Here is a 19,681-nt window from a genome sequence, read left to right as displayed (position 1 = left end):
CTTCCCCCTCGACGCGAGATGAGGCCCGATTCCCCTGCACTGCGTGCAGAGCAATTCCGTGTTCCACATCACACGTGAAAGGAGACTTGATTTCTTTGATGTCATTCCAGAGAAAACCCAAGATCACTCTCTCAAGTCTAGTGGGATCCTGAGCTCCCTGTAGCAACACGAAAGTGCTCCGTGAACCCCAAATCAACACGAGATGAGAGCTTAGTCAATGGTTTCGACTCAAGAGGAATACCAACTTTCCACAAGCACCTCAAGAGGAGGCTTCTCTCAGCTACAGGTATGTGAGAGGGACCCTGAGTTTGTGGACTCAAGTGGAATGGACACCGCGATGCTCTGACTCGAAGTAAGGCTGGATATCCCTGCAGTGAATTGAATGCAGGCTCGTCTTGCATCTCCCAAGATGAAGGGATGTCTGAATGCCCTGTGGAGACCACAGAGAAAGACCTCGTTCTCCGCCTCATCTCGAACGGAGGCCTCACATCCTTTGAAAACTCGAGAGGTCCGCGGAGATCAATGCTTCCAAAGGAGACGATGCCTGACTCCTCTTGAAAATGGATAGGAGTCCCAGGATCTCTGTGGCGCGTGGAAAGGGACCCTTGGTCTCCCGCCTCACATGGAGACGCATCCCAATTGCCATGCCAAGACTCGAGGAGAATCCCGAGGTGTCGTTCGCACCTAGCCAGGAGTCCTGTCGTCGCTGAACAAACACGTGTCTGGAAGTGGCCTCCCCGTCGTAACTCGAGATTATATCCATGTTTCCGGCCGCAACTCGAGAAAAACCATGAGACTTCCCCCTCGCCGTGAGATGAGGCCGGATTCCCCTGCACTGCGCGCAGAGCTATTCCGTGTTCCACATCAACGTGAAAGGAGCCTTGATTTCCTTGATGGCACTCCAGAGAAAACCCAAGATCACTGTCTCAAGTCTAGAGGGATCCTGAGTTCACTGTAGCAACACGAAAGGGCTCCGTGGACACCAAATCAACTCGAGATGAGAGCTTAGTCCCTGGCTTCGACTCAAGAGGAATACCAACTTTCCACAAGCACCTCAAGAGGAGGCTTCTCTCAGCTACAGGTATGTGAGAGGGACCCTGAGTTTGTGGCCTCAAGTGGAATGGACCCCGAGATTCTCTGACTCGAAGTAAGGCCGGATATTCGTGCAGTGAATTGAATGCAGGCTCGTCTTGCATCTCCCAAGAAGAAGGGATGTCTAAATCCCCTGTGGAGACCACAGAGAAAGACCTCGTTCTCCGCCTCATTGCGACCGGAGGCCTCACATCCTTTGAAAACTCGAGAGGAAACTCGGAGATCAATGCTTCCAAAGGAGACGATGCCTGACTTCTCTTGAAAATGGATAGGAGTCCCAGGATTCCTGTGGCAACGGGAAAGGGTCCCTCAGTCTCCCGCCTCACGTGTAGACTCGTCCCAATTGCCATTCCAAGACTCGAGGAGAATCCCGAGGTGTCCCTCACACCCATGCAGGAGTCCTGACGTCGCTGAACAAACACGTGTCTGGAAGGGCCCTCCCCGTCGCAACTGGAGAATATACCCCAGGTTCCGGCCGCAACTCGAGAAAAACCATGAGACTTCCCCCTCGCCGTGAGATGAGGCCCGATTCCCCTGCACTGGGTGCAGAGCAATTCCGTGTTCCACATCAAACGTGAAAGGAGTCCTGATTTCCTTGATGGCACTCCAGAGAAAACCCAAGATCACTGTCTCAAGTCTAGAGGGATCCTGAGGTCACTGAAGCAACACGAAAGGGCTCCGTGGACCCCAAATCAACTCGAGATGAGAGCTTAGTCCCTGGCTTCGACTCAAGAGGAATACCAACTTTCCACAAGCACCTCAAGAGGAGGCTTCTTTCAGCTACAGGTATGTGAGAGGGACCCTGAGTTTGTGGCCTTAAGTGGAATGGACACGGAGATGCTCTGACTCGAAGTAAGGCCGGATATCCCTGCAGTGAATTGAATGCAGGCGCGTCTTGCATCTCCCAAGACGAAGGGATGTCTGAATCCCCTGTGGAGACGACAGAGAAAGACGTAGTCCTCTGCTTCATCGCGACCGGAGGCCTCACATCCTTTGAAAACTCGAGAGGTCCGCGGAGATCAATGCTTCCAAAGGAGACGATGCCTGACTCCTCTTGAAAACGGATAGGAGTCCCAGGATCCCTGTGGCACGTGGAAAGGGACCGTGGGTCTCCCGCCTCACGTGGAGACGCGTCCCATTTGCCATGCCAAGACTCGAGGAGAATCCCGAGGTGTCCCTCGCACCTAGGCAGGAGTCCTGACGTCGCGGAACAAACACGTGTCTGGAAGGGCCTCCCCGTCGTCACTCGAGAATATACCCCAGGTTCCGGCCGCAACTCGAGAAAAACCATGAGACTTCCCCCTCGCCCCGAGATGAGGCCCGATTCCCCTGCACTGCGTGCAGAGCAATTCCGTGTTCCACATCAAACGTGAAAGGAGCCTTGATTTCCTTGATGGCACTCCAGAGAACACCCAAGATCACTGTCTCAAGTCTAGAGGGATCCTGAGGTCACTGGAGCAACACGACAGGGCTCCGTGGACCCCAAATCAACTCGAGATGAGAGCTTAGTCCCCGGCTTCGACTCAAGAGGAATACCAACTTTCCACAAGCACCTCAAAAGGAGGCTTCTCTCAGCTAAAGGTATGTGAAAGCGACCCTGATTTTGTGGCCTCAAGTGGAATGGACACCGAGATGCTCTGACTTGAAGTGAGTCCGGATATACCTGCAGTGAATTGAATGCAGGCTCGTCTTGCATTTCCCAAGACGAAGGGATGTCTGAATCCCCTGTGGAGACCACAGAGAAAGACCTTGTTATCCACGTCATCGCGACCGGAGGCCTCACATCCTTTGAAAACTCAAGAGGTCCGCGGAGATCAATGCTTCCAAAGGAGACGATGCCTCACTCCTCTTGAAAATGGATAGGAGTCCCAGGATCCCTGTGGCACGTGGAAAGCGACCCTGGGTCTCCCGCCTCACGTGGAGGCGCGTCCCAATTGCCATGCCAAGACTCGAGGAGAATCCCGAGGTATCCATCGCACCTAGGCAGGAGTCCTGACGTCGCGGAACAAACACGTGTTTGGAAGGGCCCTCCCCGTCGTAACTCGAGATATACCCCAGGTTCCGGCCGGAACTCGAGAAAAACCATGAGACTTCCCCCTCGCCGTGAGATGAGGCCCGTTTCCCCTGCACTGCGTGCAGAGCAATTCCGTGTTCCACATCAAACCTGAAAGGAGCCTTGATTTCCTTAATGGCACTCCAGAGAAAACCCAATAACACTGTCTCAAGTCTAGAGGGATCCTGAAGTCACTGGAGCAACCCGAAAGGCCTCTGTGGACTCCAAATGAAGTCGAGATGAGAGCTTAGTCCCTGGCTTCGACTCAAGAGGAATACCAACTTTCCACAAGCACCTCAAGAGGAGGCTTCTCTCAGCTACAGGTATGTGAGAGGGACCCTGAGTTTGTGGCCTCAAGTGGAATGGACACCGAGATGCTCTGACTCGAAGTAAGGCCGGATATCCCTGCAGTGAATTGAATGCAAGCTCGTCTTGCATCTCCCAAGACGAAGGGATGTCTGAATCCCCTGTGTAGACCACAGAGAAAGACCTAGTCCTCCGCCTAAACGCGACCGGAGGCCTCACATCCTTTGAAAACTCGAGAGGAAACTCGGAGATCAATGCTTCCAAGGTAGATGATGCCTGACTCCTCTTGAAAATGGATAGGAGTCCCAGGATCCCTGTGGCACGTGGAAAGTGACCCTGGGTCTCCCGCCTACATGTAGACGCGTCCCAATTGCCATGCCAAGAGTCGAGGAGAATCCCGAGGTGTCCCTCACACCCATGCAGGAGTCCTGACGTCGCTGAACAAACACGTGTCTGGAAGGGCCCTCCCCGTCGCAACTGGAGAATATACCCCAGGTTCCGGCCGCAACTCGAGAAAAACCATGAGACTTCCCCCTCGCCGTGAGATGAGGCCCGATTCCCCTGCACTGGGTGCAGAGCAATTCCGTGTTCCACATCAAACGTGAAAGGAGTCCTGATTTCCTTGATGGCACTCCAGAGAAAACCCAAGATCACTGCCTCAAGTCTAGAGGGAACCTGAGGTCACTGTAGCAACACGAAGGGCTCCCTGGACCCCAAATCAACTCGAGATGAGAGCTTAGTCCCTGGCTTCGACTCAAGAGGAACACCAACTTTCCACAAGCACCTCAAGAGGAGGCTTCTCTCAGCTACAGATATGTGAGAGGGACCCTGAGTTTGTGGCCTCAAGTCGAATGGACACCGAGATGCTCTGACTTGAATTAAGGCCGGATATCCCTGCAGTGAATTGAATGCAGGCTCGTCTTGCATCTCCCAAGATGAAGGGATGTCTGAATCCCCTGTGGAGACCACAGAGAAAGACCTAGTCCTCCGCCTCATCGCGACTGGAGGCCTCACATCCTTTGAAAACTCGAGAGGTCCGCGGAGATCAATGCTTCCAAAGGAGACGATGCCTGACTCCTCTTGAAAAAGGATAGGAGTCCCAGGATCCCTGTGGCACGGGGAATGGACCCTCGGTCTCCCGCCTAACGTGGAGACGCGTCCCAATTGCCATGCCAAGACTCGAGGAGAATCCCGAGTTATCCCTCGCACCTAGGCAGGAATCCTGACGTCGCTGAACAAACACGTGTCTGGAAGGGCCTTCCCCGTCGTAACTCGCGAATATACCCCAGGTTCCTGTCGCAACTCGGGAAAAACCATGAGACTTCCCCCTCGCTGCGAGATGAGGCCCGATTCCCGTGCACTTCGTGCAGAACAATTCCTTGTTCCACATCAAATGTGAAAGGAGCCTTGATTTCCTTGATGGCACTCCAGAGAAAACCCAAGATCACTGTCTCAAGTCTAGAGGGATCCTGAGGTCACTATAGCAACACGAAACGGCTCCTGGACCCCAAATCAACTCGAGATGAGAGCTTAGTCCCTGGCTTCGACTCAAGAGGTATACCAACTTTCCACAAGCACCTCAAGAGGAGGCTTCTCTCAGCTACAGGTATGTGAGAGGGACCCTGAGTTTGTGGCCTCAAGTGGAATGGACACCGAGATGCTCTGACTCGAAGTAAGGCCGGATATCCCTGCAGTGAATTGAAAGCAGGCTCGTCTTGCATCTCCCAAGATGAAGGGATGTCTGAATCCCCTGTGGAGTCCACAGAGAAAGACCTCGTTCTCCGCCTCATCGTGACCAGAGGCCTCACATCCTTTGAAAACTCGAGAGGTCCGTGGAGATCAATGCTTCCAAAGGAGAAGATGCCTGACTCCTCTTGAAAATGGATAGGAGTCCCAGGATGCCTGTGGCACGTGGAAAGGGACCCTGGGTCTCCCGCCTCACGTGGAGACGCGTCCCAATTGCCATGCCAAGACTCGAGGAGAATCCAGAGGTGTCCCTCGCACCTAGGCAGGAGTCCTGACGTCGCTGAACAAACACGTGTCTGGAAGTGCCCTCCCCGTCGTAACTCGAGAATATACCCCAGGTTCCGGCCGCAACTCGAGAAAAACCATGAGACTTCCCCCTCGCCAGGAGATGAGTCCCGATTCCGCTGTACTGCGTGCAGAGCAATTCCGTATCCCACATCAAACGTGAAAAGAGCCTTGATTTCCTTGATGGCACTCCAGAGAAAACCCAAGATCACTGTCTCAAGTCTAGAGGGATCCTGAGGTCACTGTAGCAACACGAAAGGGCTCTGTAGACCCCAAATCAACTCGAGATGAGAGCTTAGTCCCTGGCTTCGACTCAAGAGGAATACCAACTTTCCACAAGCACCCCAAGAGGAGGCTTCTCTCAGCTACAGGTATGTGTGAGGGACCCTGAGTTTGCGGTCTCATGTGGAATGAACACCGAGATGTTCTGAGTCGAAGTAAGGCCGGATATCCCGGCAGTGAATTGAATGCAGGCTCGTCTTCCATCTCCCAAGACGAAGGGATGTCTGAATCCCCTGTGGAGACCACAGAGAAAGACCTAGTTGTCCGCCTCATCGCGACCAGAGTCCTCACATCTTTTGAAAACTCGAGAGGTCCCCGGAGATCAATGCTTCCAAAGGAGACGATGCCTGACTCCTCTTGAAAATGGATAGGAGTCCCAGGATGCCTGTGGCACGTGGAAAGGGACCCTGGGTCTCCCTCCTCACGTGGAGACGCGTCCCAATTGCGATGCCAAGACTCGAGGAGAATCCAGAGGTGTCCCTCGCACCTAGGCAGGAGTCCTGACGTCGCTGAACAAACACGTGTCTGGAAGGGCCCTCCCCGTCGTAACTCGAGAATATACCCCAGGTTCCGGCCGCAACTGGAGAAAAATCATGAGTCTTCCCCCTCGCCGCAAGATGAAGCCTGATTCCCCTGCACTGCGTGCAGTGCAATTCCGTGTTCCACATCAAACGTGAAAGGAGCCTTGATTTCCTTGATGGCACTCCAGAGAAAACCCAAGATCACTGTCTCAAGTCTAGAGGGATCCTGAGGTCACTGTAGCAACACGAAAGGGCTCCGTGGACCCCAAATCAACTTGAGATGAGAGCTTAGTCCCTGGCCTCTACTCAAGAGGAACACCAACTTTCCACAAGCACCTGAAGAGGAGGTTTCTCTCAGCTACAGGTATGTGAGAGGGACCCTGAGTATGTGGCCTCAAGTAGAATGGACACCGAGATGCTCTGACTCGAAGAAAGGCCGGATATCCCTGCAGTGAATTGAATGCAGGCTCGTCTTGCATCTCCCACGACGAAGTTATGTCTGAATCCCCTGTGGAGACCACAGAGAAAGACCTAGTCCTCAGCCTCATCACGACCGGAGGCCTCAAATCTTTGAAAACTCGAGAGGTCCGCGGAGATCAATGCTTCCAAAGGAGACGATGCCTGACTCCTCTTGAAATGGATAGAAGTCCCAGGATCCCATGGCACTTGGAGAGGGACCCTGGGTCTCCCGCCTCACGTGGAGACGCGTACCTATTGCCTTGCCAAGACTCGAGGAGAATCCCGAGGTGTCCCTCGCACCTAGGCAGGAGTCCTGACGTCGCTGAACAAACACGTGTCTGGAAGGGCCCTCCCCGTCTTAACTCGAGAATATACCCCTGGTTCCGGCCGCAACTCGGGAAAAACCATGAGACTTCCCCCTCGCCGCGAGATGAGGCCCGATTTCCCTGCACTGCGTGCAGAGCAACTCCTTGTTCCACATCAAACGTGAAAGGAGCCTTGATTTCCTTGATGGCACTCCAGAGAAAACCCAAGATCACTGTCTCAAGTCTAGAGGGATCCTGAGGTCACTGAAGCAACATGAAAGGGCTCCGTGGACCCCAAATCAACTCGAGATGAGAGCTTAGTCCCTGGCTTCGACTCAAGAGGAATACCAACTTTCCACAAGCACCTCAAGAGGAGGCTTCTCTCAGCTACAGGTATGTGAGAGGGACCCTGAGTTTGTGGCCTCAAGTGGAATGAAAACCGAGATGCTCTGACTAGAAGTAAGGCCGGATATCCCAGCAGTGAATTGAATGCAGGCTCGTCTTGCATCTCCCAAGACGAAGGGATGTCTGAATCCCCTGTGAAGACCACAAGAAAGACCTCTTTCTCCGCCTCATCGTGACCAGAGGCCTCACATCCTTTGAAAACTCGAGAGGTCCGTGGAGATCAATGCTTCCAAAGGAGAAGATGCCTGACTCCTCTTGAAAATGGATAGGAGTCCCAGGATGCCTGTGGCACGTGGAAAGGGACCCTGGGTCTCCCGCCTCACGTGGAGACGCGTCCCAATTGCCATGCCAAGACTCGTGGAGAATCCAGGGGTGTCCCTCGCACCTAGGCAGGAGTCCTGACGTCGCTGAACAAACACGTGTCTGGAAGTGCCCTCCCCGTCGTAACTCGAGAATATACCCCAGGTTCCGGCCGCAACTCGAGAAAAACCATGAGACTTCCCCCTCGCCAGGAGATGAGTCCCGATTCCGCTGTACTGCGTGCAGAGCAATTCCGTATCCCACATCAAACGTGAAAAGAGCCTTGATTTCCTTGATGGCACTCCAGAGAAAACCCAAGATCACTGTCTCAAGTCTAGAGGGATCCTGAGGTCACTGTAGCAACACGAAAGGGCTCTGTAGACCCCAAATCAACTCGAGATGAGAGCTTAGTCCCTGGCTTCGACTCAAGAGGAATATCAACTTTCCACAAGCACCCCAAGAGGAGGCTTCTCTCAGCTACAGGTATGTGAGAGGGACCCTGAGTTTGCGGTCTCACGTGGAATGAATACCGAGATGTTCTGAGTCGAAGTAAGGCCGGATATCCCTGCAGTGAATTGAATGCAGGCTCGTCTTGCATCTCCCAAGACGAAGGGATGTCTGAATCCCCTGTGGAGACCACAGAGAAAGACCTAGTTGTCCGCCTCATCGCGACCAGAGTCCTCACATCTTTTGAAAACTCGAGAGGTCCCCGGAGATCAATGCTTCCAAAGGAGACGATGCCTGACTCCTCTTGAAAATGGATAGGAGTCCCAGGATGCCTGTGGCACGTGGAAAGGGACCCTGGGTCTCCCTCCTCACGTGGAGACGCGTCCCAATTGCGATGCCAAGACTCGAGGAGAATCCAGAGGTGTCCCTCGCACCTAGGCAGGAGTCCTGACGTCGCTGAACAAACACGTGTCTGGAAGGGCCCTCCCCGTCGTAACTCGAGAATATACCCCAGGTTCCGGCCGCAACTGGAGAAAAATCATGAGTCTTCCCCCTCGCCGCAAGATGAAGCCCGATTCCCCTGCACTGCGTGCAGTGCAATTCCGTGTTCCACATCAAACGTGAAAGGAGACTTGATTTCCTTGATGGCACTCCAGAGAAAACCCAAGATCACTGTCTCAAGTCTAGAGGGATCCTGAGGTCACTGTAGCAACACGAAAGGGCTCCGTGGACCCCAAGTCAACTTGAGATGAGAGCTTAGTCCATGGCCTCTACTCAAGAGGAACACCAACTTTCCACAAGCACCTGAAGAGGAGGTTTCTCTCAGCTACAGGTATGTGAGAGGGACCCTGAGTATGTGGCCTCAAGTAGAATGGACACCGAGATGCTCTGACTCGAAGAAAGGCCGGATATCCCTGCAGTGAATTGAATGCAGGCTCGTCTTGCATCTCCCACGACGAAGTTATGTCTGAATCCCCTGTGGAGACCACAGAGAAAGACCTAGTCCTCAGCCTCATCACGACCGGAGGCCTCAAATCTTTGAAAACTCGAGAGGTCCGCGGAGATCAATGCTTCCAAAGGAGACGATGCCTGACTCCTCTTGAAATGGATAGGAGTCCCAGGATCCCATGGCACTTGGAGAGGGACCCTGGGTCTCCCGCCTCACGTGGAGACGCGTACCTATTGCCTTGCCAAGACTCGAGGAGAATCCCGAGGTGTCCCTCGCACCTAGGCAGGAGTCCTGACGTCGCTGAACAAACACGTGTCTGGAAGGGCCCTCCCCGTCTTAACTCGAGAATATACCCCTGGTTCCGGCCGCAACTCGGGAAAAACCATGAGACTTCCCCCTCGCCGCGAGATGAGGCCCGATTTCCCTGCACTGCGTGCAGAGCAACTCCTTGTTCCACATCAAACGTGAAAGGAGCCTTGATTTCCTTGATGGCACTCCAGAGAAAACCCAAGATCACTGTCTCAAGTCTAGAGGGATCCTGAGGTCACTGAAGCAACATGAAAGGGCTCCGTGGACCCCAAATCAACTCGAGATGAGAGCTTAGTCCCTGGCTTCGACTCAAGAGGAATACCAACTTTCCACAAGCACCTCAAGAGGAGCCTTCTCTCAGCTACAGGTATGTGAGAGGGACCCTGAGTTTGTGGCCTCAAGTGGAATGAAAACCGAGATGCTCTGACTAGAAGTAAGGCCGGATATCCCAGCAGTGAATTGAATGCAGGCTCGTCTTGCATCTCCCAAGACGAAGGGATGTCTGAATCCCCTGTGAAGACCACAAGAAAGACATAGTTCTCCGCCTCATCGCGTCCGGAGGCCTCACATCCTTTGAAAACTCGAGAGGTCCGTGGAGATCAATGCTTGGAAAGGAGATGATGCCTGACTCCTCTTGAAAATGGATAGGAGTCCCAGGATCACTGTGGCACTTGGAAAGGGACCCTGGGTCTCCCGCTTCACGTGGAGACGCGTCCCAATTGCCATGCGAAGACTCGAGGAGAATCCCGTGTTGTCCCTCGCACCCAGGCAGGAGTCCTGACATCGCTGAATAAACACGTGTCTGGAAAGGCCCTTCTGGTCGTAACTCGAGATTGTACCCCAGGTTCCGGCCGCATCTCGAGAAAAACCATGAGACTTCCCCCTCGCTGCGAGATGAGGCCCGATTCCCCTGCACTGCGTGCAGAGCAATTCCGTGTTCCAAATCAAACATGAAAGGAGCCTTGATTTCCTTAATGGCACTCCAGAGAAAACCCAAGATCACTGTCTCAAGTCTAGAGGGATCCTGAGGGCACTGTAGCAACACGAAAGGGCTCCGTGGACCCCAAATCAACTCGAGATGAGAGCTTAGACCCTGGCTTCGACTCAAGAGGAATACCAACTTTCCACAAGCACCTCAAGAGGAGGCTTCTCTCAGCTACAGGTATGTGAGAGGGACCCTGAGTTTGTGGCTTCAAGTGGAATGAACACCGAGATGCTCTGACTCGAAGTAAGGCCGTATATCCCTGCCTTGAATTGAATGCAGGCTTGTCTTGCATCTCCCAAGATGAAGGGATGTCTGAATCCCGTGTGGAGACCACAGAGAAAGACCTAGATCTCGGCCTCATCGCGACCGGAGGCCTCACATCCTTGAAAACTCAAGAGGTCCGCAGAGAACAATGCTTCCAAAGGAGACGATGCCTGACTGCTCTTGAAAATAGATAGGAGTCCCAGGATCCCTGTGGCACGTGGAAAGGGACCCTGGGTCTCCCGCCTCACGTGGATACGCGTCCCAATTGCCATGCCAAGACTCGAGGAGAATCCCGAATTGTCCCTCGCACCAAGGCAGGAGTCCGAACGTGGCTGAACAAACATGTGTCTGGAAGGGCCCTCCCCGTCGTAATTCGAAAATATACCCCAGGTTCCGGTCGCAACTCGAGAAAAACCTTGAGACTTCCCCCTCGCCGCGAGATGAGGCCCATTTCCCCTGCACTGCGTGCAGAGAAATTCCGTGTTCCACATCAAACGTGAAAAGAGACTTGATTTCCTTGGTGGCACTCCAGAGAAAACCCAAGATCACTGTCTCAAGTCTAGAGGGATCCTGAGTTCACTATAGCAACACGAAACGGCTCCTGGACCCCAAATCAACTCGAGATGAGAGCTTAGTCCCTGGCTTCGACTCAAGAGGCATACCAACTTTCCACAAGCACCTCAAGAGGAGGCTTCTCTCAGCTACAGGTATGTGAGAGGGACCCTGAGTTTGTGGCCTCAAGTGGAATGGACACCGAGATGCTCTGACTCGAAATAAGGCCGGATATCCCTGCAGTGAATTGAATGCAGGCTCGTCTTGCATCTCCAAAGAAGAAGTGATGTCTGAATCCCCAGTGGAGACCACAGAGAAAGACCTAGTTATCTGCCTCATCGCGACCGGAGGCCTCACATTCTTGGAAAACTCGAGAGGTCCGCGGAGATCAATGCTTCCAAAGGAGACGATTCTTGAGTCCTCTTGGAAATGGATAGGATACCCAGGATCCCTGTGGCAAGTGCAAAGGGACCCTGGGTCTCCCGCCTCATGTGGAGACGCGTCCCAATTGCCATTCCAAGAATCGAGGAGAATCCCGAGTTATCCCTCGCACCTAGGCAGGAATCCTCACGTCGCTGAACAAACACGTGTCTGGAAGGGACCTCCCCGTCGTAACTCGCGAATATACCCCAGGTTCCGGCCGCAACTCGAGAAAAACCATGAGACTTCCCCCTCACCGCGAGATGAGGCACGATTCCCCTGAACTGCGTGCAGAGCAATTCCGTGTTCCACATCAAACGTGATAGGAGCCTTGATGTCCTTGATGGCACTCCAGAGAAAACCAAAGATCACTGTCTCAAGTCTAGAGGGAATCTGAGGGCACTGTAGCAACACGAAAGGGCTCCGTGGACCCCAAATCAACTCGATACGAGAGCTTAGTGCCTGGCTTCGACTAAAGAGGAATATCAACTTTCCACAAGCACCTCAAGAGGAGGCTTTTCTCAGCTACAGGTATGTGAGAGGGACCCTCAGTTTGTGGCCTCAAGTTAAATGGTCACCGAGATGCTGTGATTCGAAGTAAGGCCGGATATCCCTGCAGTGAATTGAAGGCAGGCTCGTCTTGCATCTCCCAAGACGAAGGGAGGTCTGAATCCCCTGTGGAGACCACAGAGAAAGACCTAGTTCTCCGCCTCATCGCGACCGGAGGCCTCACATCCTTTGAAAACTCGAGAGGTACGCGGGGATCAATGCTTCCAAAGGAGACGATGCCTGACTGCTCTTGAAAATGGATAGGAGTCCCAGGATGCCTGTGGCACGTGGAAAGGGACCCTGGGTCTCCCTCCTCACGTGGAGACGCGTCCCAATTGCGATGCCAAGACTCGAGGAGAATCCAGAGGTGTCCCTCGCACCTAGGCAGGAGTCCTGACGTCGCTGAACAAACACGTGTCTGGAAGGGCCCTCCCCGTCGTAAGTCGAGAATATACCCCAGGTTCCGGCCGCAACTGTAGAAAAATCATGAGACTTCCCCCTCGCCGCGAGATGAAGCCCGATTCCCCTGCACTGCGTGCAGTGCAATTCCGTGTTCCACATCAAACGTGAAAGGAGACTTGATTTCCTTGATGGCACTCCAGAGAAAACCCAAGATCACTGTCTCAAGTCTAGAGGGATCCTGAGGTCACTGTAGCAACACGAAAGGGCTCCGTGGACCCCAAGTCAACTTGAGATGAGATCTTAGTCCCTGGCCTCGACTCAAGAGGAATACCAACTTTCCACAAGCACCTGATGAGGAGGCTTCTCTCAGCTACATGTATGTGAGAGGGACCCTGAGTATGTGGCCTCAAGTAGAATGGACACCGAGATGCTCTGACTCGAAGTAAGGTCGGATATCCCTGCAGTGAATTGAATGCAGGCTCGTCTTGCATCTCCCAAGACGAAGTTATGTCTGAATCCCCTGTGGAGACCACAGAGAAAGACCTAGTCCTCAGCCTCATCACGACCGGAGGCCTCAAATCTTTGAAAACTCGAGATGTCCGCGGAGATCAGTGCTTTCAAAGGAGACGATGCCTGACTCCTCTTGAAATGGATAGGAGTCCCAGGATCCCATGGCACTTGGAAAGGGACCCTCGGTCTCCCGCCTCACGTGGAGACGCGTACCTATTGCCTTGCCAAGACTCGAGGAGAATCCCGAGGTGTCCCTCGCACCTAGGCAGGAGTCCTGACGTCGCTGAACAAACACGGGTCTGGAAGGGCCCTCCCCGTCTTAACTCGAGAATATACCCCTGGTTCCGGCCGCAACTCGGGAAAAACCATGAGACTTCCCCCTCGCCGCGAGATGAGGCCCGATTTCCCTGCACTGCGTGCAGAGCAACTCCTTGTTCCACATCAAACGTGAAAGGAGCCTTGATTTCCTTGATGGCACTCCAGAGAAAACCCAAGATCACTGTTTCAAGTCTAGAGGGATCCTGAGGTCACTGGAGCAACATGGAAGGGCTCCGTGGACCCCAAATCAACTCGAGATGAGAGCTTAGTCCCTGGCTTCGACTCAAGAGGAATACCAACTTTCCACAAGCACCTCAAGAGGAGGCTTCTCTCAGCTACAGGTATGTGAGAGGGACCCTGAGTTTGTGGCCTCAAGTGGAATGAACACCGAGATGCTCTGACTAGAAGTAAGGCCGGATATCCCAGCAGTGAATTGAATGCAGGCTCGTCTTGCATCTCCCAAGACGAAGGGATGGCTGAATCCCCTGTGAAGACCACAAGAAAGACATAGTTCTCCGCCTCATCGCGTCCGGAGGCCTCACATCCTTTGAAAACTCGAGAGGTCCGTGGAGATCAATGCTTGGAAAGGAGATGATGCCTGACTCCTCTTGAAAATGGATAGGAGTCCCAGGATCACTGTGGCACTTGGAAAGGGACCCTGGGTCTCCCGCTTCACGTGGAGACGCGTCCCAATTGCCATGCCAAGACTCGAGGAGAATCCCGAGTTGTCCCTCGCACCAAGGCAGGAGTCCTGATGTCGCTGAACAAACACATGTCTGGAAGGGCCCTCCCCGTCATAACTCGATAATATACCCCAGGTTCCGGCCGCACCCGAGAAAAACCATGAGACTTCCACCTCGCCGAGAGATGAAGCCCGATTCCCCTGCACTGCGTGCAGAGCAATTCCGTGTTCCACATCAAACGTGAAAGGAGCCTTGATTTCCTTGATGGCACTCCAGAGAAAACCCAAGATCACTGTCTCAAGTCTAGAGGGATCTTGAGGTCACTGTTGCAAAATGAAAGGGCTCCGTGGACCCCAAATCAACTCGAGATGAGAGCTTAGTCCCTGGCTTCGACTCAAGAGGAATACCAACTTTCCACAAGCACCTCAAGAGGAGGCTTCTCTCAGCTACAGGTATGTGAGAGGGACCCTGAGTTTGTGGCCTCAAGTGGAATGGACACCGAGATGCTCTGACTCGAAGTAAGGCCGGATATCCCTGCATTGAATTGAATGCAGGCTCGTCTTGCATCTCCCAAGAGGAAGGGATGTCTTAATCCCCTGTGGAGACCACAAGAAAGACCTAGTTCTCCGCCTCATCGCGACAGGAGGCCTCACATCCTTTGAAAACTCGAGAGGTCCGCGGAGATCAATACTTCCGAAGGCGACGATGCCTGACTCCTCTTGAAAATGGATAGGAGTCCCAGGATCCCTGTGGCACGTGGAAAGGGACCCTGGGTCTCCCGCCTCACGTGGAGACGCGTCCCTATTGCCATGCAAAGACTCGAGGAAAATCCCAAGGTGTCCCTCGCACCTAGACAGGAGTCCTGACGTCGCTGAACAAACACGTGTCTGGAAGGGCCCTCCCCATCGTAAGTCGAGAATATACCCCAGGTTCCGGCCGCAACTGGAGAAAAATCATGAGACTTCCCCCTCGCCGCGAGATGAAGCCCGATTCCCCTGCACTGCGTGCAGTGCAATTCCGTGTTCCACATCAAACGTGAAAGGAGACTTGATTTCCTTGATGGCACTCCAGAGAAAACCCAAGATCACTGTCTTAAGTCTAGAGGGATCCTGAGGTCATGGAGCAACACGAAAGGGCTCCGTGGACCCCAAGTCAACTCGAGATGAGAGCTTAGTCCCTGGCTTCGCCTCAAGAGGAATACCAACTTTCCACAAGCACCTCAAGAGGAGGCTTCTCTCAGCTACAGGTATGTGAGAGGGACCCTGAGTTTGTGGCCTCAAGTGGAATGTACACCGAGATCCTCTGACTCGAAGTAAGGCCGGATATCCCTGCAGTGAATTGAATGCAGGCTCCTCTTGCATCTCCCAAGACGAAGGGATGTCTGAATCCCCCGTGGAGACCACAGAGAAAGACCTAGTCCTCTGCCTCATCGCGACCGGAGGCCTCACATCCTTTGAAAACTCGAGAGGTCCGCGGAGATCAATGCTTCCAAAGGAGACGATGCCTCACTCCTCTGGAAAATGGATAGGAGTTCCAGGATCCCTGTGGCACGTTGGAAGGGACCCTGGGTCTCCCGCCTCACGTGGAGACACGTCCCAATTGCCATGCCAAGACTCGAGGAGAATCCCGAGGGGTCCCTCGCACCTAGGCAGGAGTCCTGACGTCGCTGAACAAACACGTGTCTGGAAGGGCCCTCCCGGTCGTAACTCGAGAATATACCACAGGTTCCGGCCGCAACTTGAGAAAAACCATGAGACTTCCCCCTCGCCGCGAGATGAGGCCCGATTCCCCTGCACTGCATGCAGAGCAATTCCGTGTTCCACATCAAACGTGAAAAGAGCCTTGATTTCCTTGATGGCACTCCAGAGAAAACCCAAGATCACTGTCTCAAGTCTAGAGGGATCCTGAGGTCACTGGACCAACAGGAAAGGGCTCCGTGGACCCCAAATCAACTCGAGATGAGAGCTTAGTCCCTGGCTTCGACTCAACAGGAATACCAACTTTCCACAAGCACCTCAAGAGGAGGCTTCTCTCAGCTACAGGTATGTGAGAGGGACCCTGAGTTTGTGGCCTCAAGTGGAATGGACACCGAGATGCTCTGACTCGAAGTAAGGCCGGATATCCCTGTAGTGAATTGAATGCCGGCTAGTCTTGCATCTCCCAAGAAGAAGGGTTGTCTGAATCCCCGGTGGAGACCACAGAGAAAGACCTCGTTCTCCGCCTCATCGAGACCAGAGAACTCACATCCTTTGAAAACTCGAGAGGTCCGCGAAGATCAATGCTTCCAAAGGAGACGATGCCTGACTCCTCTTGAAAATGGATAGGAGTCCCAGGATCCCTGTGGCACGTGGAAAGGGACCCTGGGTCTCCCGCCTCACGTGGAGACGCCTTCCCAATTGCCATGCCAAGACTCGAGGAGAATCCCGAGGTGTCCCTCGCACCTAGGCAGGAGTCCTGACGTCGCTGAACAAACACGTGTCTGGAAGGGCCCTCACCGTCGTAACTCGGGATATACCCCAGGTTCCGGCCGCAACTCGAGAAAAACCATGAGACTTCCCCCTCGCTGCGAGATGAGGCCCGATTCCCCTGCACTGCGTGCCGAGCAATTCCATGTTCCACATCAAACGTGAAAGGAGCCTTGATTTCCTTGATGGAACTCCAGAGAAAACCCAAGATCACTGTCTCAAGTCTAGAGGGATCCTGAGGTCACTGTAGCAACACGAAAGGGCTCCGTGGACCCCAAATCAACTCGAGATGAGAGCTTAGTCCCTGGCTTTGACTCAAGAGGAATACCAACTTTCCACAAGCACCTCAAGAGGAGGCTTCTCTCAGCTACAGGTATGTGAGAGGGACCCTGAGTTTGTGGCATCAAGGGGAATGGACACCGAGATGCTCTGACTCGAGGTAAGGCCGGATATCCCTGCAGTGAATTGAATGCAGGCTCGTCTTGCATCTCCCAAGACGAAGGGATGTCTGAATCCCCTGTGGATACGACAGAGAAAGACCTAGGCCTCCGCCTCATCGCGACCGGAGCCTCACATCCTTTGAAAACTCGAGAGGTCTGCGGAGATCAATGCTTCCAAAGGAGACGATAGCTGGCTCTTCTTGAAAATGGATAGGAGTCCCAGGATCCCTGTGGCACGTGGAAAGGGACCCTGGGTCTCCCGCCTCACCTGGAGACGCGTCCCAATTGCCATGCCAAGACTCGAGGATAATCCAGAGGTGTCCCTCGCACCTAGGCAGGAGTCCTGACGTCGCTGAACAAACACGTGTCTGGAAGGGCCCTCCCCGGCGTAACGCGAGGATATACCCCAGGTTCCGGCCGCAGCTCGAAAAAAACCATGAGACTTCCCCCTCGCCGCGAGATGAGGCCCGATTCCCCTGCACTGCGTGCAGAGAAATTCCGTTTTCCACATCAAACGTGAAAGGAGCCTTGATTTCCTTGATGGCACTCCAGAAAAAACCCAAAGTCACTGTCTCTAGTCTAGAAGGATCCTGAGGGCACTGGAGCAACAGGAAAGGGCTCCCTGGACCCCATATCATCTCGAGATGAGAGCTTAGTCCCTGGCTTCGACTCAAGAGGAATACCAACTTTCCACAAGCACCTCAAGAGGAGGCTTCTCTCAGCTACCGGTATGTGAGAGGGATCCTGAGTGTGTGGCCTCCAGTGGAATGGACACCGAGATGCTCTGACTCGAAGTAAGGCCGGATATCCCTGCAGTGAATTGAATGCAGGCTCTTCTTGCATCTCCCAAGATGAAGGGATGTCTGAATCCCCTGTGGAGACCTCAGAGAAAGTCCCAGTCCTCCGCCTCATAGCGACCGTAGGCCTCACATCCTTTGAAAATTCGAGAGGTCCGCGGCAATCAATGCTTCCAAAGGAGACGATGCCTGACTCCTCTGGAAAATGGATAGGAGTCCCAGGATCCCTGTGGCACGTGGAAAGGGACCCTGGGTCTCCCGCCTCACGTGGAGACGCCTCCCAATTGCCATGCCAAGACTCGAGGAGAATCCCGAGGTGTCCTTCGCACCTAGGCAGGAGTCCTGAGGTCGCTGAACAAACACGTGTCTGGAAGGGCCCTCCCCGTCGTAACTCGAGAATATACCCCAGGTTCCGGCCGCCACTCGAGAAAAACCATGAGGCTTCCCGCTCGACGCGAGATGAGGCCCAATTCCCCTGCACTGCGTGCTGAGCAATTCCGTGTTCCACATCAATCGTGAAAGGAGCCTTGATTTCCTTGATGGCACTCCAGAGAAAACCCAAGATCACTGTCTCAAGTCTAGAGGGATCCTGAGGTCACTGGAGCAACACGAAAGGGCTCTGTGGACCCCAAATCAACTCGAGATGAGAGCTTAGTCCCTGGCGTCGACTCAAGAGGAATACCAACTTTCCACAAGCACCTCAAGAGGAGGCTTCTCTCAGCTACCGGTATGTGAGAGGGATCCTGAGTTTGTGGCCTCAAGTGGAATGGACACCGAGATGCTCTGACTCGAAGTAAGGCCGGATATCCCTGCAGTGAATTGAATGCAGGCTCGTCTTGCATCTCCCAAGACGAAGGGATGTCTGAAATCCCTGTGGAGACCACAGAGAAAGACCTAGTCCTCCGCCTCATCGCGACCGGAGGCCTCACATCCTTTGAAAACTCGAGAGGTCCGCGGAGATCAATGCTTCCAAAGGAGACGATGCCCGACTCCTCTTGAAAATGGATAGGAGCCCCAGGATCCCTGTGGCACGTGGATAGGGACCCTGGGTCTCCCGCCTCACGTGGAGACGCATCCCAATTGCCATGCCAAGACTCGAGGAGAATCCCGAGGGGTCCCTCGCACCTAGGCAGGAGTCCTGACGTCGCTGAACAAACACGTGTCTGGAAGGGCCCTCCCGGTCGTAACTCGAGAATATACCACAGGTTCCGGCCGCAACTTGAGAAAAACCATGAGACTTCCCCCTCGCCGCGAGATGAGGCCCGATTCCCCTGCACTGCATGCAGAGCAATTCCGTGTTCCACATCAAACGTGAAAAGAGCCTTGATTTCCTTGATGGCACTCCAGAGAAAACCCAAGATCACTGTCTCAAGTCTAGAGGGATCCTGAGGTCACTGGACCAACAGGAAAGGGCTCCGTGGACCCCAAATCAACTCGAGATGAGAGCTTAGTCCCTGGCTTCGACTCAACAGGAATACCAACTTTCCACAAGCACCTCAAGAGGAGGCTTCTCTCAGCTACAGGTATGTGAGAGGGACCCTGAGTTTGTGGCCTCAAGTGGAATGGACACCGAGATGCTCTGACTCGAAGTAAGGCCGGATATCCCTGTAGTGAATTGAATGCCGGCTAGTCTTGCATCTCCCAAGAAGAAGGGTTGTCTGAATCCCCGGTGGAGACCACAGAGAAAGACCTCGTTCTCCGCCTCATCGAGACCAGAGAACTCACATCCTTTGAAAACTCGAGAGGTCCGCGAAGATCAATGCTTCCAAAGGAGACGATGCCTGACTCCTCTTGAAAATGGATAGGAGTCCCAGGATCCCTGTGGCACGTGGAAAGG

Source organism: Dama dama, chromosome 31 (genome assembly GCF_033118175.1).
Source record: "Dama dama isolate Ldn47 chromosome 31, ASM3311817v1, whole genome shotgun sequence".
NCBI lineage: Eukaryota > Metazoa > Chordata > Mammalia > Artiodactyla > Cervidae > Dama > Dama dama.
The sequence above is the reverse complement of the archived record's forward strand: the minus strand, read 5'-3'. Positions refer to the sequence as shown.